At 36.5% G+C, this 23,313-nt stretch overlaps 1 protein-coding gene across 2 annotated transcripts in view; it reads right to left on the bottom strand.

Annotated features, from left to right (window-relative positions):
• The window catches only part of LOC138708788 (transcriptional regulator ATRX-like), a 138,979-nt gene that overhangs the window by 85,964 nt on the left and 29,702 nt on the right, over positions 1 to 23,313 (bottom strand). Inside the window, exon 2 of one of the 2 annotated variants that reach the window (XM_069838968.1) lies at positions 7,899 to 7,957. The exons of the other annotated variant lie outside the window; for it this stretch is intronic. The gene's annotated coding sequence lies outside the window, so the exon portion shown is untranslated. The remainder of the gene's footprint in view (positions 1 to 7,898; positions 7,958 to 23,313) is intronic. 2 annotated transcript variants of the gene reach the window in all.

The following is a 23,313-nucleotide window of genomic DNA, read 5'->3' as shown; positions in this document are numbered from 1 at the left end:
ATCGCAACGTTCTTAATGACAACGTTTCAGAGGTACAGCAGGACTGCTCATAGGAATGGTCATCTCTAACGTTTCTTCCAAACAAAATCACCGCAAAAGCATAAAATCTCATACAATTATCTATAGTAATGTCACAAGAGCTCTGAGATTTCCCGATAAATCCACGAGCGGAGTGAGTGAATTTATTTGGGAAATCTCAGACCTCGAGTGACATTTATTAGGACTATTTCGCGAATAAAATTAAAATGTAAATAATATATCCCTAAAATTCGCTCACTAAATGTTAATAATTGTATTTTATGAATATTTAACCTATTCAGAGATTTTGAAGTAGAAACAGATGAATAACGATTACTGCAATAAAGAAATTGAATGTTATTCAGTAATGCCAATTGAGAAAAGCGAAATACAGGTTTAAAAATGTAAATTATATGTACTGCGCTTTTCTCTTGTTATTATAACAGAAATACGTTTTCATTATCTGCTGAAATCATAATTTAATTTAAACATTTTATAGTATAATTATAAATAACCTCATTAATACATTAATTAAATGAACAATTGTTATGAAGGAGTGTCACTTTTTTAATTACAATGGACATGGAATTAGAAGATGAAGATGTAGATGTGGAAGCAGGATTTCGCACTCTCTTTAGTACAATGGATTCATGCTTACCGATTTACGGGGAAACAGTTGGCGACACTGATTAAACAAAAAAAAAACGACCATGCGATAAATTGATAGTGATAAATCGAGCTGCAGAAATTATCGCGATGTATGACTGTGATCGATTGGAATTCAAAATTTTATTACACTTCATTGGCCGAAAATGAAATGACGTCATATAAACGAAATAGTCATTGTTATTATACCATATTATTTATTTAAATGGAAATAACGTTCAAGTAAGCGTAACAGACACTGATCCGAAAATCTCCAACATTTGCAGATCAATTATTGCTGGACGTACCACTGCCCAGGGTGAAGCAAACGAGAGCGCTGTAATGAGGAACCTTGGTCTGTGGCTTATCCGCAATTGGGGTCACGACCTCGACTCCTCTCAACTGCTGTTTGCCACTGCAATTCTTCACTTGTTTATTATTTGCAGCATTAGCAGCAACTTCTGGGAGAAGGGGAACTATTGTCATCATAACCGAACAAGGCCGGCAAATTACAAAGATTTCGCTTAAAAAAATTGTGTTTCACTTGTTTCTCATCATTGACGCTAGGATCATGTTTGCACAATAGTTACTAAAGTCCCCAATAGATGTCGTTTCCTGCATGTAATGCATTTACAACAAGCGAGAAATTCAACGTACAGATTCCTTTCTAACGGAATTAAACTAAACTAAACGAACATTGGGCTTACTTATGTAATGGACCTTTTTGTATATCGGACCTATTGCGTATTTGACTTCGACTTTTTCGTATACTGGACTCATTATATTTTTGGATTTTTTTGCTTCTTGGACTTTTACTGCTTGGACTAAATTCCTTGGACGATTTTTACTTGAATATTTTTCTGTCTGTGGACATTTTAAATTGGACGAAATTACCTGCAACCGTTAGTATATCTTCCTGACATATCTGTCCCTCTCAGTCTTTCACGTCTACTTCTTTCTAGGATCTACCAATTCATTACTTGCTTGGGTATTATCTTACCTGTCATTTGACATTCTTTCGACATGTTCGATAAACACTATACAGTCATAGGCGGATCCAGGGAGAGGTGAAAGTGGCTTAACCCTTTCGCTCCTTTAGCTGATATGAGTGATATAACAACAGTTATATATTTAACGCAAATCTGGCTTTCAGGCAGAAGCTCCCTGTCAAGCAGGTTTGAATAATTTCAAGGGAAAAATTGTTCCGGGGCCGGGTATAGATCACAATTCTTCCCTTTACATCCACACAACTCAAATGGGCTGACAAGACGCCAGAACCCAACTTTGAGTGCACACAATTCTGTGTGACTTAAATTGAGGCTTCCTGTTAACGTACCTCCAGTAACGAATATATTATGCAAATCTGGCTTTCAGGTACAAGCATCCTGTGAAGCAGGATTGAATAATTTTTCCCTTGAAATTATTCAATTATATTTAACTTTATGGAGTTATTTAATACGATGAAATTAAATCCAACAGTTTTATTTCCGCCTTACATACGTACGTCACAAAAGCGTTTACTAGGGATGAGCATAAATCCCTTGGATAGTAACTAGCAATAGCGATTGGCGACAATAGTAGGAAAAAAGTTATTCTCCCCCGTTAGGGAATCCTGGATCCGCCACTGTATATAGCCTACAATAGTCGAACATAGGTTACAATTATCATAATCGCTCTAACCCTTTCAATTTACGGGGAAGATACCCGCAGATCTTCGCCAGAAATCCATTTATACAGTCAGCAGTTTTATTTTCCAGATTATTAAAGATTTGCCACCCCTCGCACGCATACATATTGATACTTTTGAAACGTTAAATGTTATGTTTTATTTAACGACGTTCGCAACTGCAGAGGTTATATCAGCGTCGCCGGAAGTGCCGGAATTTTGTCCCGCAGGAGTTCTTTTACATGCCAGTAAATCTACTGACGTGAGCCTGTCGCATTTAAGCACACTTAAATGCCATCGACCTGGCCGGGGATCGAACCCGCAACCTTAGGCATAGAAGGCCAGCGCTATACCAACTCGCCAACCAGGTCGACGATACTCTTGAAAATAGAAGAAGTTCTAGGGAGGGTGCCTCTGCAACCCTTAGGCCAGCCGCTATTGAGACATCACAATGACAAACGTCTGTGTCATAGACAATTCGAAAACGAGACCGTGGTTTCCACGCAAAGTTAAGGCTAAAATTGAACAGCACACTACCAGTGGGAAAATGATTTTTTTTAATCCGTAATAATGCAGTAGTAGCCTACAGCTACTTTTGAAACTTCGTCCACTGTTCCTAGTCCCCTATATAAATTCCCGCGTCTCCTCTATTAGATTCAAAATTCAACTATTTTACGCATTTGCGTGTGCTGTTTATAACATAAACTTTTTGCAATGGTTGGTCAAAAGTTATATAAAAGTGGCTGTCTTTATATGCAGAGGCGGATGCAAGGGGGGAGATTAAGGGGATATATCCCCTCCCGAAATTTTGAGAAAAATACGAAACAAGAAACAAAAATAATATTAATTTTAATTCGTGAATGTACGTAGGAATTAGAGAGTTTTCCACGTAAATTCTCTTTGCTAAAATGTTAAATTCCAAGAACTGCAGGAAGACAAACACAGCGTTCTTACTTCAAGACAGAGAAGTCATGAAGAGTATTTTAGGCTTTTAATTGTCCTTCTCTTCTTAGACTATTTCATTAGTCAGCTCAAGGACAGGTTTTTAAATCATAAGGGAATCCTAAAATCCATACAAACTTTGCTGCCTAAAAACATAGTGCGAGCATCAGATGAAGATTTAGAAACTGCTGTTGAGGCTATAGTAAATCAGTGGCCCAATGATGTTGATACATCACCAGAGTCTTTCTTCAATGAATTGAAGATGTGGAGAAGAAATTTCCTTGATCAGAAAAATCTTCACTTAATACCTGCTGATTTTATATCATCTTTGAACAAGTGCAATGAAATTTATATTTCCCTGCACTCACAAGGCGCTGAAACTTTTCTGCACGTTGCCTGTAACTACAGCAACACCAGAACGGTCGTTCTCAACATTGCGGTATTTGAAGACTTATTTGAGGAGCACGATGGGAGCAGACAGATTAAATGGACTGGCCTTGATGTATATACATAAAAATGTAGAAGTAAAAGCTCATGAAGTACTGGATGAAATGTCTAAGAAGCCTCGTCGCCTTCTTCTGTAAATGTCATTCTGTCATTGTTTTTGTATTGCAGTCATTGTAAATGTTAAAATTAAAAAATTATGGTTTATTTAACAAAGCTCGCAATTGCCGAGGTTAATCAGCGTCGCCGGTGTGCCGGAATATTTTCCCTCAGGACTTCTTTTACAGGCCAGTAAATCGACTGATATGAGGCCTGTCTCATTTAAACACACTTAAATGCCATCGAGCTGGGTTGGGGTAGAACCCGCAACTTCGAGCACAGAAGGCTATACCGACTACGCTACTCAGGCCAACTTGTAATGTTTGTGACTCGGAAACAAATTGTGAGTATATAAACTTATTTCTCATTACTCCATTTTTACTATCTCCACAAATCCCTCCCTGAAAAAAAAAAAATCCTGCATCCGCTCCTGTTTATATGTAAGTTTATAAAGATTTGAAATGTGTAGGGGGAAAATAAACTGAAATTATGAAGAAATTAATTGTAGAATCCTAACTTTATCATGACGCGCACGATTTTAAGCCTGAAAAATAAAATCTGCAACGCCCCTGACCGAAGGCCGAGAATCCACAGGAAGCAGCGCCGTACTTGAAAACCGCAGCTGTGATGTAAATTAACTAAAATGTTAATTATGTACACAATGATTCACAGCGCATATGACCTCAGGCTTGAGATCATTTTGAGAAAAAATTAAAACATTCGTATGAATATGAACATGACCTTCAACAAAATCTATGTTAACTAGTGGCTTTTGCAGCAAATACTGCAAACTAAGTTCATTAGACGTTCAAATAAACATTTTTCAGATTTATTTTCAATGAAGAATACCAGACATTCTGAAAGTTATTAGCTTCCATAATAATGAAAGATACTCTCTCTCGAGCCAATACTGAAGAGAACCACGCATATAAGTATCTACACCACACCGCCATTAAATATATGAAAAAGACCCAACCCCACTTGATTAATAACTATAAAAATATTTGATTTTTAATAATACAGTATTATTATCTTACGTAAGTTTTATAGCTTTCAGTAACATATACTATATATACTATATAGCCGCCACTCAGTAAAATATAGAAATCAAAATCTAATTTAAGTTATTCTCTACATCTACTTATATAACCCCAAAACGTTTCACTTTCATATCATCAATAGCATTAATATGTATAATTAATGAAAAATAGTCACATCATGGCATTAACTACAATAATATTTCATTTCTAATAGTAATAATATCATCAAACCACCTCAAGTTTTGTAGTTTTTAATATCCAATACACAGCTGTACCCAGAAAATTACACACTACAGAATCGAACCTGTAAATTATTTTTAGTAAGTTAAGTTTTTAATAACCAATTTAATTTGAGCTCTAAATATGTCAGTATTCTTGCAGATCACGGCCTTCGTGTAATATTGTTTACTGTAGTGTGTTTTGTTTTATTCTGAAACGCAATTAGCTAGTTCTCAAAACTGACGACAGATGGATTTTGGAAAATAGGAAAATTATGTTGAAAAATTGACATTTCACTGAAAACTACTATTTTTCTGAAAAACTTTGAGTTCCAAACTTCAAAATGAGGGATTATTTATTAAAATCCGTTCAGCCGTTTTCCCGTAATTCCCATTACCAGTTTAAATTATATATAGAGATACTGTAAGAATTGTCAACTATGAAATAGAAACAATGATAAATGTCTCATAATACAGAATATTGGAAGTTTTCTCCCCTCGTATCAATATATCCCAGGCACTTTACTAACGCAGTCTTTGTAATATAAACACAGTTTCCAAATTCAACATAAGTTACAGAGAAATTTCAAATTATTCTATGAAAATGGATTTGATGAAATTCGTGTATTACTATGTCAGATGTACCGACAACTGTCACAGAGTCGCTGAGCAGAGCGAGGATTATGTACTGCACAGTCGTGGGCCGGATGCGGTCCATTAGAAGGGAAGGACGGACTGGTACAGCATCTCGTTGTTACAGCTACAACTTCCAGCGCAGCGTTTCTTAAACTTTTTTGAAATGGGGACCACTTTTTTTAAGTCAGAACAGTAAAACGGACCACCTTACTCTTGTTCCCTTCGAAAGCAAATTTATCATTTTTGTTGCATAGTTATACTTGTATTTTAAAATAGAATTAATTAATTAATTGATTAGCTAGCGGACCTACTCGTGTTAATTATGTAAGATTTGTGCGGCTTGCAGCTGTTTCAGTGCTTCATGCACCATCCTCAGAGCCGACTAGATCTCGGCGTCATCTCGAACTTCTCTGCCTGTTATGTGGGTGTGTTTGATTGTTGAAAGGTGTTGAAGAGTGGAGTCAAACACACCCAATCAAACACACCCACATAACAGGCAGAGAAGTACGAAATGACGCCGAGATCTAGTAGGCTCTGAGGATGGTGCATGAAGCACTGAAACAGCTGTAAGCCGCACAAATCTTACATAATTAACACGAGTAGGTCCGCTAGCTAATCAATTAATTATATTCAAGTGTTAAAAGTTGTGTACGCAAGATTTAAAAAATAATTAATTATAATTCTTTTGTAATTATATTTTTTGTAGTCAATCACAAGTAACTTCTAACAAATTCTGTGCATTGTTGATTCATCGCTTGCCTGCTAACAGTTAGTTGTTTGTAATCGTTCTTATGTGGTACACGCTAGTAATTGTCCATGTCTCTGTTAAATAGTGTCCATTATAAATGATGGAAAACTGGCTTCGATTCGGATCTTTGAAAAGAAAGGAACATGAGGATACGCTTCATTTAGGCAATGCCAATAGTTCAGAAGCTGTGTGTGAAGAAATATATTACTTATAGTGCCATTAAAGAAATATCTAGTACTAGTGGTAGCTATTCTAAGAAAAAATATTATCGGTCGGTGTCTGGTAGAGTTCCCGGGTAGCTCAGTTGGTAGAGCGTTGGTACGTTAAACCAAAGGTCACGGGTTCGATACCCGGCCCCGGAACAATTTTTCCCTCAAAATTATTCAAATCAACTTTACAGAGAGTTATACATGAAAGCTTGATTTGCAAAAAATATTATCGTAAATATGACAAAAGTTATTTGGAACTTGGATTTAATTGATGTGACAATGAGAGTGAACCAAAACCTCGGTGCGTTGTCTGTTACGAAATGCTTCAAACGAGTGTAGTTGAAACGGCACTTAGAGACAAAACACTCAAGTCGGATTTTAAAATAGGCGGAGTCTAAAATTTCTTATATCGTCATCTGGAAAACAAATTTAAAAAATAATGCGGAAACATGCCCGATTTTCAACAAGTAAAGACGCAATTTGGCACGTTCTATTATTGGTGTACGACGTACAGTGCGTGCCCATTTCAATGTGCAGACTGGGTGTCGGCAAAACTATTAAGAAAGTCATAAATACTCTTGTATACATGTAACTCTCATCTTAATCAAATTGATGAATTCTTTGTAAGTTCATGCATATGTATATACACTTTTTGCTGGTTGAGTGGAAGAGAAGGCCTTACGGCCTTAACTCTGCCAGCTAAATAATTATTATAAATATTATTATTATTATTATTATTATTATCATCATCATCATCATCATCATCAATACATGAAAAGGTTCGGTACTTTGGTCCTCTGTTATGAATTCGGGTGGTCCCTGGCTGGGTTACAGGCTCGGCGCCAGATGTGCAGGGGAAAGATGTCGAGAAATGCCACGTTTATAGTGCTTTAAATCCCTCTTTTGTTGTTGAGAGTAGAGTGGGAAGTGGGTAGACGGGTGGGGTAAGAAATTTCATAACATATTACCGGGAGAAAAAGTGAAAGGCGATTGCCATGTGTCATTTCCAAACTCTGAGATTTTCAGTTATAGTGTGGTTCGCAATTCGTTTGAATTTTATTTTTTCTTGTCTTTTTTGAAGGATCACAAGAGCAGAACTCGAAGACCACAGGTGGTCCGCGGACTATAGTTTGAGAAAAGCTGTTCCAGCGAGATTTCGAACCTCTTTCATAACATGGTCCGGAATTCGAATCTCTTAGCTTGTCATCCTTAGTGTCGTTTTATCATACGTACTAATTTGGTCTTCCATCCAAGCGGCCCGAGTTTGATCCCCGGCATGGTTGTCATGGAATCTGTGGTAGACAAAAACACACGTTGCAGAGGATTTTTTTCTCGGGGTACTTTCGTTTTCCTCTAACATTCTACGAACACACTTCCCTCTCATTTCATCTAGGGTATAGAGAAAAACAAACAACACTGAAATTATCGCTCATCTGCTGTCCGTGTTACCCCAGCTTACTTTATATGATAGTTTGACATACGTATATTCATGCTGGGTTGCAAGAAAACAGACATAAATAATATGAGGCGTTCAGATTAACTCCACTTTTGGTTAATTCAGGGTTTCTAAGTTGGCAATGTATTAAATTGACCATATTTTCAGTGGTCAATGTGATTAACTCCATAGTTCGGTAAAAAGCCCACAGAATGCAGTATTCTTCTTGACTACACCACATAATTAATTATGTGTATTCAACTTTAGCCTTCAATATCTCAACATCTTTGGGAAAGGAGTTAATCATGTTGACTTCTGAACGCCTCATATATTCCTCCATTAGTTAGTGGACCTTTAAAGTTAGTGGATTGTCGGGTTGCAGAAGAGGAATTTAACGGACCACTAGTTATTGGATCGTTAACAAAACTTCCTTGGATTTCACAAGTGACGCAATAGTACGTGAATGAATAAAAAGCGAACATCGGCTGCTTGACTGATGTGAGAAATTACTTTTATTGTTGTCAAAATTTGCAATAAATTTAGACTAATACGGACCAGAAAGAAATCAGGAACAGAAGTTCAGTGTGAAAGATAAATATGCCTATTTGTTATTAGAAATAGCGCACGAGTGCATTGATTTTATAGAAAATAAAAAGACAGACTACAGAGCACATAACCTCGTCGTCAGACGATGAACTAGTAGTGATGGAGGAAATAAATTAAATATCGATATATTGATATTGCAATATATTGCAAATCTAATTTCGATAAACGATATATATCGCAGAAAATATATTGATATATCGAACGATTTTCGATACATCGCAATTCCATAAGCAAATTGCATTTTCTGGCGTACATTTACTGTATTGCAATAAAATTACTTATATTTTAATATTCCTTTTTACCATTGAAATTAACATCATAACAGTCAAAAGCATAAATTTAAAACTGTAAAAATAAACAATACATTTTCAATACCATATGATGCAGGTCCTAACCTAAATAAAAATTATGGTGGAGGCAAGGGAGCTTAAATTATATAGTGGGAAAGAATTAAGTGAACTTTACATGGTTGAGTATTTAATATTGGAACACGATTCAATTATTCTAATGTTATACAGGATTCAATCCAGGACACAGATATAATGCTCTTCTCTACTTAACAACGTAACCATTTTTAAATGAAAGTAAACAGAACTTGTCATTATTTTTAAATGTAAGTAAACCGTACTTAGAATATTACAAGTTTTAACAAACTTCACAGTTGATTTGATACAATCCTTCCATAGTAAGTTCCCATTGCAAGTTATTGTTACATTCCAACATTCCAAATATCAATGGTGATGATTATAGGGATAAAATTTTTAAGCACTAAAAGATGTAATAAGAAAACAGAATATCAGCACTAGGTTGTTCATAGAAATCATAGACGTAAACAAATGTCACATCGGTATTAAATCCTTGTTTCTCTTTCCATTTCAGAATATAGAAATAAAAGTTCTGATACCCGTTTTGAGGTCAGACGGTTCCCTTTCAGGGTGGGAGTTGCTCTCCTGCCTTGGAGAACATTAATAACAATATTAAAACAGTAGTAGATAAACCTCCCGTCTGTCTCACGTTCGCGCACGCTGCATTTTGAATTTGGTGCTGCATATTAAAGTTTGAATTCGAATTCCAGTCCAGCCAATTAGAACAAAGTATTTAGTGACGTTGCACAATTATGTAACTGTCCATCTTCAGTAGCGCCGTCTCTCGGGAACTATCGGAGTTGTCTAGTGTGGATTTTGTTGTTATTGATAATGATAATAATTCCACAAAAAATCGATAAATTTAAGAGAAAACCGATATATTATACGATATATTGAATCAAAATTTCGATATCAATATATCGCTATATCGAAAAGAAAAAATCGGTATTTCGTTCCCGTCTCTATGAACTAGAGTCTGTAATAAAGAAATAAATAATAACTTTGCTATTCGAAGAATTAATGAATAAATAAGTAATCAAATAAATAAATAAATAAATAAATAATAATTATCGTATATCGATGGCTAACAAGAGATACCTCATAGCTACAAAATTGGTAATTTAGTTTAACTACATTATTACTATTTAGATTAGCTACAATATGATTATGGTCACAAAATTGGACAGTGTACTAATATTTTCTTCTCGAATAGAAGATCTTGCAAAACAGAAACATATATAAGAAGTTTGTCTATTTTGAGAAAATAATTTCGAAGTTTTTTATTTACCTGCAAATGTACAGATACGAGGTACCACTTTTTAGCCATCGATATGCAATATTATTTTAATATCGTGTATATAGGCCTATATACAAAATATCGCATGCCTGAATCTCACACAGGTAACATTATGATGGATCAAAATCTATAAACTACTCGCCAATACAGAAAATGTACGTAAGATGGCTGTCTAACGGAGGAATAAATATTATTATAGGAGGGAAATCAGATCTCAAGTTAGTGAATCCTTTAACGGACCAATAACACTAAAAATGTTTCTTGCAACGCGTTTTTCGAACTTATTGGTCCGTTAGCGGCTAACGAAGGGATAAATGCGTTCTTGCAACCCACCATCAGTGTCGTGTTGATTTCTGCAATTATGGCTCTCACAACAGAGGAGAAGGTGTTTATACTGCCCCATATTTCAATGTTATATAAATTTTCGATTCTGATAGACTCTTCGTAGTTTAAATATTCATTATAAATATAGCGGCGCAATTTCTGAAAATGTGGAGCGAATTAAAACTTTTTCTGTATGAGGGCCGCTGTAACCTTACTGTGCGGGTCTGTCGATTGATAAGCTGGCAGGTTTAAACACGGTGCTGTCACACTTTATTGTTATTGTTTAGAGAACTTCCTGTTCGGCTGGGAAGTGCGCACCGCTGCACTGCTTCACGGTTTGTCTCCATCAGCTTCGTTGCCAAGCAGATACACGTGCTGGCTGGCTGGCGCAGTCCTCATCATACAAATCACTTCAATTTTATGTAAGCCACGATGTGCATAACCACTGCTATGTTGCATCATGAGTCCCAATGGGCTTACAACATTATAGATATCTATCAGTTGTTTGTACGTAGTGTCATGTATTGTCTTCCGCAATGGCGATCATCGCCGAGCGAACAACGTTGGCGATGAGCGTTCAACGTCAGCTGAGCGATTTCGTTTACAGCGGACATCGGCGTTCTGCTGTCGAAAGCATTAAGCCACCAGAATATTTGATAGCACCAAGTTTGGAGGCAGTAATTCTACTGAATCATTTAGCGTTGGAGACAAGTTCAGAGCTTATTTTTCTAGCACAGATGAAGAGCTAAACGGTATTAGTGAGATAATTACACTGTTGTACTTATGCCACTTTCGCACAATCATGTTTTTAAAATTGCAAACACAATATATTTTGCATTGGAAATTTTGAGTAATATTCCAAAGCCTTCGCAAAATTGCAATGGTAACTAAGTAACAATAAGTGTACTGTAATGGATCTATTTCAGTATAGTTTTATGTTATGAAGAAGGTTTCCCTAGCAACAAGTTCCTGTGTGGAAATTCTAACTTTCAAGGCCTAACAGCAATAACATTTTATTTTTACAATAATATTTCTCTTCAACTGATTGTAGGGCAGCCGGGTAGCTCAGTTGGTAGAGCAGCTGGCTACGGACTGGAAGGTCCGGGGTTCGATCCCAGGTGGAGACAGGATTTTTTTCTCGTTTCCAAACTTTCAGAACGGCCCCGAGGTTCAGTCAGCCTCCTATAAAATTGAGTACCGGCTCTTTCCCGGGGGTAAAAGGCGGTCAGAGCGTGGTGCCGACCACACCACCTCATTCTAGTGCCGAGGTCATGGAAAGCATGGGGCTCTACCTCCATGCCCCCATGTGCCTTAATGGCATGTTACGGGGATACCTTTACCTTTTAACTGATTGTAGTAGTTTTATTTTGCCTGGCAGATGTAAGGCCATAAAGCCTTCTCTTCCACTCAATCATGTTTTTGCTATTAATTTCCGGATCCTCGTTTTCATCCTTAATTAAGGCCAGACGATTTTTCTTTAAATATCTCTCCTTTCAATATACGATGGATAATTCTGCATTTTAATATAGATAAAACAAAGCAGTATATATTTTATGCTCGACCATGCCGAAATGTAGTAATTATACACCTGGTAGCAGCCCTTTAATGGACCTCATTAAAGTACACCTATTCATTAAAGTTCAGGTGTTCCACCAATCAGAAAATACCGTTGTAGCAATATGAAAGCACAAGTATCGATTATTCTCGGATATGCAATCGAAAGACAACTAGCGCGAGATTAGACAATATTAAACTCAGTAAAAAAAAAAAAACAACACACAAATTAACATCAATTCACCGCCATCTTCCAGCCTTTCACAAAGCACATTCCCGCAAATTCATTTCACCAATTGCCGGAAAAAATCAATATGGTCGAGCATAAAAAGTCGTATGAAACTTGAATATAATGGTAATTAAGACGCTCGTATGCAAATTATGAAACTCGCTTGCGCTCGTTTCATAAACATACTCGCGTCTTAATTACTGCCATTATAGGCTCGTTGCATAATGTACTATTGTAGATTGTAATGAATGATAATGTAAGCCGTTGTATATTATTGGATGCTGACAATGGATAATGTTCGGCGGCAATGAATAATAATTGATGGGTGATTCTCTCTTGTTTTGTGTAGATGACGAACATGGGTTCTTGAGCACAAGATCCTCTGAGCGTTCTGTTCTCGCCGTAAGCGTCGCTGATGTGTGTTGAACTGGTATTGGTGAGTATACAGAGTTACGGTGCTGGATAGCAACGCTGTTTGAAGATCGTGCTTGATAAGTATGATGAGAAGAAGATCAGGATGACTAACTAATATTAATTCCGAAGTATTATTAGTAAAGCTAGATGAAGTTCCATGGCCGAAATTCTAGTTTCTTGTTGACATTGCACGGGAACTGAAGTTCACTGGGTCAGTTGCGTCAGTCTAATCGCTTGACTCTGCTTCCGCCAGAATGTTTCATCTCAGGAACAACTGAAACGGATTTTGATAATTTGTAGGGATGGCCATGGAATTTGCGTGATAGGAAGTATCACAACCAGCTAGCGGACGGGAGGTGAAGGTTTTAATAGCAACTTCAACTTGCAAACATTGCTGGAGCGTTTTTAAAACAGTTGTGTACTGTTTTGTTCGACGCTGTTAACTATCTAACAACGAATCGTTAAATCTATTTCGATAAAACAGTTGTTTCCAGCGTTACACGAACTACTCCCACCATCACCACTTTTATCATCGTTTTCGTCATCATCATCATCATCATCATCATTATCATTATTATTATTATTATTCATAGTGTTCTTGCCTCATTATCATTATTATTATTATTATTATTATTATTATTATTATTATTATTATTATTCATAGTGTTCTTGCCTCACTTGAATTACGACGACTTTCTCTATAAATTAATAACATATGATGTTCCTAAACTGTGAATGACATTGTAAGTTGTTTATCGAATACCCTGTACTGAACTGCCATCCGCTCGGCAGTAGATCTCTGGACAGGGAACTTGAACTGAGCTGAGTCGTACCCTAGATCATATATGTAACAGATATGTCGGGGTTATAGGCTTTGAGGTTAACAACTTTTGTCAGGTTTACTACGCTGCCATCTAGTTATTACATAAGGAGTCACGTCATAATACCCATTTGAATTGCATTAGCGACTGTGCTGCCATCTCGTGTTCGTTTACGGCGGACGTGTGGCGATCCTGGCGGTTGTTCTCTTCAAAGTGCTGCCGATTTTAACATAGCGAGGAGTTATCTGTTACATATATGATCTAGGGTCGTACTTATGTCTGTGCAGAGTACAGCCTGCTGAACGTTGCCACGTCTCTCACGCCAGAATATTAACAAATTTAAGCATGCATTTTTTATTTAATTTCACGAAAACGTAATATAATACATAAATATTTATTTAAACTAATATTAATTCTTTGCTAGATATATCTACTGATGTAATTGTTTTCGTAATTTTACTAACGATATAAGCAGTATAACGCAAATTAAAATATATATATATATTTTTTTTTTTTTTTCTGGGAAGATTATCAATCTTTGACCCTATGTTGTATGGGCATTTTTTGATCCTGTAGACCAGTAGTGTCAGATTTGTAAGCTCCAAAACCGGTTGTGGAGCTAGAGAGTGTAGTCGGAGCTTGAACTTGCTTATGTCTGTGGAAACACCGGAGCACGCAACGAGTCATATTGGAGCGCTCCGCTCCGTTTAGTCTCTGTCTGACAACGCTGCTGTAGACTGTCCCCGACGACTGTGAAAAGGACGGCACTTATACCCCTTACACCCTGTATTTTCGACTCTCTATACCACACTAGACTTCAATACGCAAACGAGAGCAGAACTAGACGATCATATAGCCTATTTAACTTGTTTCTCTAGTGTAACGCAAAGTCTGCTATCGTTCGTGACAAGTAGAAAGGTCAACCTACACTTGTAAACAGAAATGTTTATGCTATTTTTAAACCAATTTTTTGTCTTAAAGAGTGTTTCTGGCAGCTAGATTTTTGTAGGTCAGTTCTTCTTTTCAATATTTACTCATGTGCAAACTTTCAAGGGAGATTTCGACCAATGATGTGGAAGGTTCCCTCATTAGATATTCAATGATGTGTTGGGTCACACGGGGTGGAAATAATGTTCTGGAAGTCTATCTCCGATACTTAAAGATCCGAGTTCTTCTCTTGCCTATAGTGGCTATAATAATCATTCGATATTTACTTAAGTAGATACATAAGAATCATAAGAAGTGTCCTATTGATTCGCGTGGTGTAGATAAAATGTCTTACTATTATCTAGGCCTACATATATTCCTCATCCTTCACTGTTGCTATTTCTCGTCACTGAAACTCTCTCTTGCCTTAAATAGAAGACAGCCGATCCTTGAAATCTTTTAAATCCTAGATAGAAGATTATCTTATGGCGAGTTGCCAAACTAACTTACTGTTATGACAAGTCTTGTATGTTTCCATGCATTCTTTACATTCTGATATTCCAGTGATATTTATTTCATTCTATATATTTTTGTTTAATCATTTTTCCTTACAATGTCTATCATGTGAGAACTCGAGCAACTTAAAATCGTAATTTTCTTTTGGTGTGTGTTCCTAATAAAAATTGTGTTCATTGTGTGCTCTGTACTTCACTATTTTGTTATTACGGGTATATTATTATTATTATTATTATTATTATTATTATTATTATTATTATTATTATTATTATTATATGTATTGTGGGTCCCTATCACCACGGCATGGCGCGTCCTCAGGTTGCGGATCGAGGAGACGGCCTCCAGATATGGAGGGTAGCTGCGAATATATTGAATAAGCAGCCACGGACAGCCGACGGGTGGTCCTCCAGCTTGGGGGTCGGGCGAACGGCTAACAACCCATCACCGTAAAAAACAGCTTGTTACGAAACCTTCAAATAAGCCTCGGAATAGGACTGATTCTCTGGCACGACTACAGCAAAGGAATAAGGACCAATGGCGGGCTTATGTGAGGGCGGCAATGAACCTTCGGGTCCTTAAAAGCCAGTAAGTATTATTATTATTATTATTATTATTATTATTATTATTATTTATTTATTTATTTACTAGCCGTACCCGTGCGCTCCGCTGCACCCGTTAGAAATAAATATAAAGTAATTACATAATTAAAATAGGACATTTGATCCAGGGAACATTCGTGTTTGATAGAAGGATAAATCGTTTATTATGTTACTTAATTTAAATTTAATTAAAAAATTAAAATGCGATCATTTTGATCCAGAGACCACTCATTTGGTCATAAAAATTATTTTAGGAAATACAGGAAACGAATATACAGAATAGCCTATCAAGTTTTCTGTGCATAAGAATCTATTTTAATCTTACCTGTCCTCGATTCACTCAGAAGTTACTGTAATAACATTATAGCATTATGTCCATCTAGAGAAACTACACTTTCCAATGGTGAATTAATAATTAATTATACAAATCGGTTAATTTAGCTTCTGATATTACTTCATACAAACACAGAAACATTATCTGTAGGCTATCTTTCATAGCTTTCGATTGTTGCTGTCCAAGGCCCCTTATAGACGAAGTCATTTGTTTTTTAATTCATTACACGGCCTTAGATGGCAGTTATTTTAAGTTTAAAACTCATTTATCTCATTAAATATCAGTCCCATCAAAATTTTGCTTAGAATAAAACTTATCGGAAATTATGTTTAAAGAAACTTTTGTTATGTAACATTTTTCACAAAAATCAATAATAAGCGAGATATTTCGATTTATTTAATTCAGGCACCCTTATAACCCCCCTTTTAAATAATGTATTTTGAATGCCATATAGCCTAAAATCTAAGTTACAACGAACTTAATTTATATTCCAATTTTCATCGAAATCCGTTCAGCCATTATCGCGTGAAAAGGTAACAAACATACAGACAGACATACAAACAAAAATGTCAAAAAAGCGATTTTCGGTTTCAGGGTGATTAATTATATATGTTAGGACCAATTATTTTTGGTAAATCGAAAATTACCAGAAAAATTTCGGCTACAGATTTATTATTAGTATAGATTATTATTATTATTATTATTATTATTATTATTATTAGTGTTATTTATTATTATTATTGTTATTTTACGTCGCTGTATCAACAACTCAGGTTATTTAGCGTGTGAATGAAATGGTGATAATGCCGGTGAAATGAGTCCGGGGTTCAGCACCGATAGTTACCCAGCTTTTTCTCATATTGGGTTGAGGGAAAACCCCGGAAAAAAAGTCAACCTGGTAACTTGCCACCTGGTTTCGCGGTCAGACGCGCTAACAGTTACCTTTCTTTCTATATTTTATATATTATGTCTCATTGTTACTTTGTTGTTTTACTTTGTATGATTATTATTTTCAATTGTTTTTAGGCCTATATACTACTATATTTTGTAAATTTCTAGTGTTTTTTGTATCGCAGTTCTACTCCTGGTTGAGTGTTAGAGAAGGCCGTACGGCCTCGACTCTGCCAGGTTAAATAAACCATTATTATTATTATTATTATTATTATTATTATTATTATTATTATTATTATCATTATAGTAGATTTACTATTATTAGGCCTAATGTATGTAAGTTTTTATGAAAGTGCCGGTCTAGCAAAGTTTGTGTACCGACTTAACATACAAGTATTATGAGAAGATGTATTGCTGAAAAATATATATAATTATATATATTGAAATGTTGATGGAAATGCACGCTTTTAGCATAATTGATAACGAAATTTTTATAGATCTATTTATGCACAGCGTGAACTGCTGAATGGATTTTGTTCATATTCATATGAAGATTAAACGTGTTCTAGAACACATCCAATTTAATATACTAATTACTTTAATATTTTTATATCTAGTTATCTTATCAACAGTTATTCACAGCTTCTGCGTATAAACCGATCATGTTCACATATTAACCAGTTATATTTTCGTTAAATTTTATCTCTATTTTTACTTTCGTTTAGCGTCTAGGTGCTATGCATATCGTCGTTGTTCCTGCAATAACTCCTATGTGACATATTTATCGATTTTCAGATTTTTGCTCTATTAAATAACTTAAATAGTGATACAGCAAATAATAAAATCTCCTATATTGTAATTATATTTCTTTCTTTCGAAAATGTAAGAATTCACAATTTCCTATGTACCACTGCCATGGGTTGAATAAAATGTGTTTTTTCTTCCTACTGAAGATTATTGGAGATTTATACTTCGAAGAGGTAGAAAAATTCAAATATCTTGGAGCAACAGTAACAAATATAAATGACACTCGGGAGGAAATTAAACATAGAATAAATATGGGAAATGCCTGTTATTATTCGGTTGAGAAGCTTTTGTCATCCAGTCTGCTGTCAAAAAATCTGAAAGTTAGAATTTATAAAACAGTTATATTACCGGTTGTTCTTTATGGCTGTGAAACTTGGACTCTCACTTTGAGAGAGGAACAGAGATTTAGGGTTTTTGAGAATAAGGTTCTTAGGAAAATATTTGGGGCTAAAAGGGATTAAGTTACAGGAGAATGAAGAAAGTTACACAACGCAGAGCTGCACGAATTGTATCCTTCACCTGACATAATTAGGAACATAAAATCCAGACGTTTGAGATGGACAGGGCATGCAGCACGTATAGGCGAATCCAGAAATGCATATAGAGTGTTAGTTGGGAGGCCAGAGGGGAAAAGACCTTTGGGGAGGCCGAGACGTAGAAGGGGAGACAATATTAAAATGGATTTGAGGGAGGTGGGATATGATGATAGAGAATGGATTAATCTTGCTCAGGATAGGGACCAATGGCGGGCTTATGTGAGGGCGGCAATGAACCTCCGTGTTCCTTAAAAGCCAGTAAGTATGTAAGTAAGTACTGAAAAATGGTATATTTTTCACATAGGAGTTATTGCAGGAACAACAACGATATGTAAAATGAGTCATATGCCATTTAGTATGGTAATTATTGCGTTGAACATCTTCTTGATTAAAATAATCTACTTCCATAGTACTTTCAATGACGTGGGACAAAAGAAAGGAGGGTTTCCTTAATATTAAAATTATTTCTAATCTAATTCCCTTCAACATTAAAAATGCTCGCTCCCCCACTGCCACAAGAGCATCACCGTTACCAGCAACACCACCACATCTAAAACGGAAATTTCCCTAAAAAAACTCACCTTTGTACATCACAAGTTGTGCTTCAGTTTGTTGGAATTTGAATTGTCTCTGCCGCAAAAATAAGACTACGTGCACATGGCATTTTTCGTCAAGTATTTTCATGGGTTATGTTCACAGATTATGCAAGTCTGACGGATGATTGCGTAACAGTCCGATACCAATCTTGTCGCATTGTTCAGCTCCTGTTCTCACCAATGACGTCACCATACATAACAATGCGAACTGGAAAACCAGTTCCCACACAGAAGGTAAAAGTGTTTTAATAATATTAAGGTTTCCAGAGCGATATAGCACTCCTTGCACATTTGAAGACGTAGGCTACGCAGAATTATACAGTGTGTTAATTAAGTACGGTATGGAATACTTATTTACTTACTTACTGGCTTTTAAGGAACCCGGAGGTTCATTGCCGCCCTCACATAAGCCCGCCATTGGTCCCTATCCTGAGCAAGATTAATCCAGTCTCTACCATCATATCCCACCTCCCTCAAATCCATTTTAATATTATCCTCCCATCTACGTCTCGGCCTCCCTAAAGGTCTTTTTCCCTCCTGCCTCCCAACTAGCACTCTATATGCATTTCTGGATTCGCCCATACGTGCTACATGCCCTGCCCATCTCAAGCGTCTGGATTTAATGTTCCTAATTATGTCAGAATACAATGCGTGCAGCTCTGCGTTGTGTAACTTTCTCCATTCTCCTGTAACATCATCCCTCTTAAACCCAAATATTTTCCTAAGCACCTTATTCTCAAACACCTTTAACCTATGTTCCTCTCTCAAAGTGAGAGTCCAAGTTTCACAACCATACAGAACAACCGGTAATATAACTGTTTTATAAATTCTAACTTTCAGATTTTTTGACAGCAGACTGGATGATAAAAGCTTCTCAACCGAATAATAACAGGAATTTCCCATATTTATTCTGTGTTTAATTTCCTCCCGAGTATCATTTATATTTGTTACTGTTGCTCCAAGATACTTGAACTTCTCCACCTCTTCAAAAGATAAATTTCCAATTTTTATATTTCCATATGAAAAAAAAAAAAACAAAAAACAAACATTGTTGGAGACACGTAAGTAAAACTTATGGCTGTGGTCTCACAAAAGTAATGATTCATGTACAGAATGTGGCAAAAAATAACACTTTTTTTAAATGGCACCCTATATTAAATTTTACATATTTGAAATCTCCATTCAGTTTTACATACAAATAGAAGTTTGACTCAGCATAAATGATGAATACTGTCTTGTAAATGTTATGGTTCTTTCAAATGCTTTGATAATGTAACAAAATAAATTGTGTATTCATATGGAGTAGGCCATGAAACAAACAAAACAATAACATAAATCAACAATGACTCTTTTTAATTCCTGAGTTTAAAACTGTTCATCACATTATGGTAGAAGAGTAATGGATTCCCTCAACCAAATGTTCCCTGGTAGATGGACTGAAAGAAGAGGACACATTGAATGGCCAGCTAGATCACCTGATCTCAGCCCATTGGATTTCTTCCTATGGGGTTATTTGAAGTCCAGAGTGTATCGTGATAGACCGAACAGTATTGAATACCTGAAATTAAGGATTAGTAATGAGATGGAACTGTGAGAAAGTCAATGGACTGCTTTCGTGATAGACTGGAGCATTATTTAGCCGTGAAAGGTTCTCATTTTGAACATTTGTTATAATTTTAAACATTCAGACGCTTGATAATCTTAGCAGTTGATAAAGTGTCGTAAAATAACCAAGAAGGGAACAGGCAAATGGTTAACAAGTCCTAACAGGCAAATGACTAAAGGCCCATTCACAATGAAAATTAAACATAACCGTAACATAAACACAGAAGTTTGCGCCCAGGCTACCAAATGGGATCATTCACAATGATTCACATAAGCATTGGCATAAACATTACCGTAAGACGTTAACATGAAAATTTGCAAACTCCAAACTTTCATGCTTATATTATTTTAATGTCCGAAGTACATATGATATTTCCATGCAGATATTCTGCGTCATCATACGATAAAAGAGTAATGGAACGGAGAAAAATTCTCTCCGGCGCCGGGATTTGAACCCGGGTTTTCAGCTCTACGTGCTGATGCTTTATCCACTATGCCACACCGGATACCACCCCGGCGTCGGACAGAATCGTCTCAGATTAAGCTCCAACTCTTGGGTTCCCTCTAGTGGCCGCCCTCTGCACTACGTCATAGACGTCTATGAACGTAGGACCGAAGTCCACACATGTGCTGAGGTGCACTCGTTATGAGTGACTAGTTGGCCGGGATCCGACGGAATAAGCGCCGTCTTAAATCAGGACGTGATTTACGCCTATCATATATTATTTTAATGTACCGAAGTACATATGATATTTCCATGCAGATATTCTGCGTCATCATACGATGAAAGAGTAATGGAAAACCCGGGTTCAAATCCTGGCGCCGGAGAGAATTTTTCTCCGTTCCATTACTCTTTCATCGTTTCATGCTTATGCTTACGTGATTTGCAAACAGAACACAATCGTGGAGCGCTGAAGTATACGACAGAATATGAGAAAATGGCGTCGTTGTTATGTTTCCATGGTTACCAAGTATGTTTGCTGTTATGTTTATGTTCCCATCGTGAATGAAGGTATGACTTCTTGATTTTACCGTAACGTTTATATTCTTAAGTTAACGTTTACCTTATGTTTAATTTTCATTCTGAATGAGCCTTAACACTGAAGTATGACCGTAAACGAAATATTTTACGAATTTCAAGGCTGTTCCTGTAACTGTGCCCGTAACTTTCTACCTTTCTTAACTTTTTTTTCTTTTTCTCTTTCTCTCACTTTCTTTTTGTTTCTTTCTTAATCAGCTTAACCTTCCCTTTTATCCGAGTTGCACACCACTGCGGGTAGGAGAAGGAAATTAGTTTAATCATATACTAAACATCTCATAAATGCGATCGGAAGATAAATTTCTTCCACTGCCCATGCCGGGAATCGAACCTCCGACCGTTTGGTTGGTAACCGCACGCAACTTTTTTATTGAGACTTTTAATTTGGTTTTTAGGTAGGCGACTTACAGCTTCCAAAGTAAATTGATATATCAAGTATCAGTCATTAATTTGATTTAGTAGAAGTCTAAAGGTCCATTCACAATGAAAATTAAACATAACCGTAACATAAACCCAGAAGTTTGTGGCCAGGCTACCAAATGGGATCATTCACAATGATTCACGTAAACACTGACATAAACATAACCGTAAGACGTTAACATGGAAGTTTGCAAACTCCAAACTTTCATGCTTATGCTTACATGATTTGCAAACAGTACACAATCGTGGAGCGCTTCAGTATACGACAGAATATGAGGAAATGGCGTCGTTGTTATGTTTCCATGGTTACCAAGTATGTTTGCGGTTATGTTTATGTCCCCATCGTGAATGCTCTTGGTTTTACCGTAACGTTTACATTCTTAAGTTAACCCTTACATTATGTTTAATTTTCATTGTGAATGAGCCTTAACTCTGTAGAAATAATTTTTATCTTCACTGCGACAAACATTTTTACACTTTTACAGATCTAAAACAAGGAATAAAAAACATCCTGCTACGAATCTCGATAAAAGATAGTGGTACTCGACTTCCACTCTTTATCTGTTTAGTCAGGATGTCCTGAGGGGAAGAACCCGAAGACAGGGTATCTGCGAATACATAAAATACTGTTATAAAAATACATGCAAATCCTGGAACAACACCAGCATAGTCTCTGCTACAGCTAAGTCTAGAGTGGTCCACCGCTGTGGAGTAATGGTCAGCACGTCTGGCTATGAAATGAGCGGGCCCAGGTTCAAATCCTGGTTAGGACAAATTATCTAGTTGGGGTTTTTCCTGAACCAATTGAAGCAAAAATGCTGGATAATTTTCGGCGTTGGGCCTCGGACTCATTTCGCCAGCATTAATTCACATACCATCATCATCATCATCATCATCATCATCATCTTCATCATCCATAAATAGCCCGGGTTAAGTTCACGGTGTGGCGTGCTGTACTTGTACAAGAGAGCGGCCGTTCGGCTATCCAATCATTCACAAGAATAAGAGTGGTAAGCACAATAAGCCTCAGGATGCACTGTAGGCCTTCGGGTCCCTCCTTCGTATAAGAGAGGAGGGGATAGGTCACTAAATGGATCAGAATCGGATTTTCAGTACATTTCATCAGACGTCTGGTGGACAGACGCGATCCTTTCAGAGTCTTCCGCTATATTCCAGAGTATCGAATGTCGACAGTCCAGTTCAAAAGGGAAAAAATTCAAAATTTGAAGTTTTGAGAAACCTGAATTTTAAAGCTTCATGTTGCTTTGAAAAATCCAATTAACATACTCTACTTCGAAACATTACTTTCTTATGGCTCTTAAGAATCCCGGAG

The sequence above is a fragment of the Periplaneta americana genome, chromosome 11 (genome assembly GCF_040183065.1).
Source record: "Periplaneta americana isolate PAMFEO1 chromosome 11, P.americana_PAMFEO1_priV1, whole genome shotgun sequence".
Lineage (NCBI taxonomy): Eukaryota > Metazoa > Arthropoda > Insecta > Blattodea > Blattidae > Periplaneta > Periplaneta americana.
This window is presented reverse-complemented; position numbering and strand designations above follow the sequence as displayed.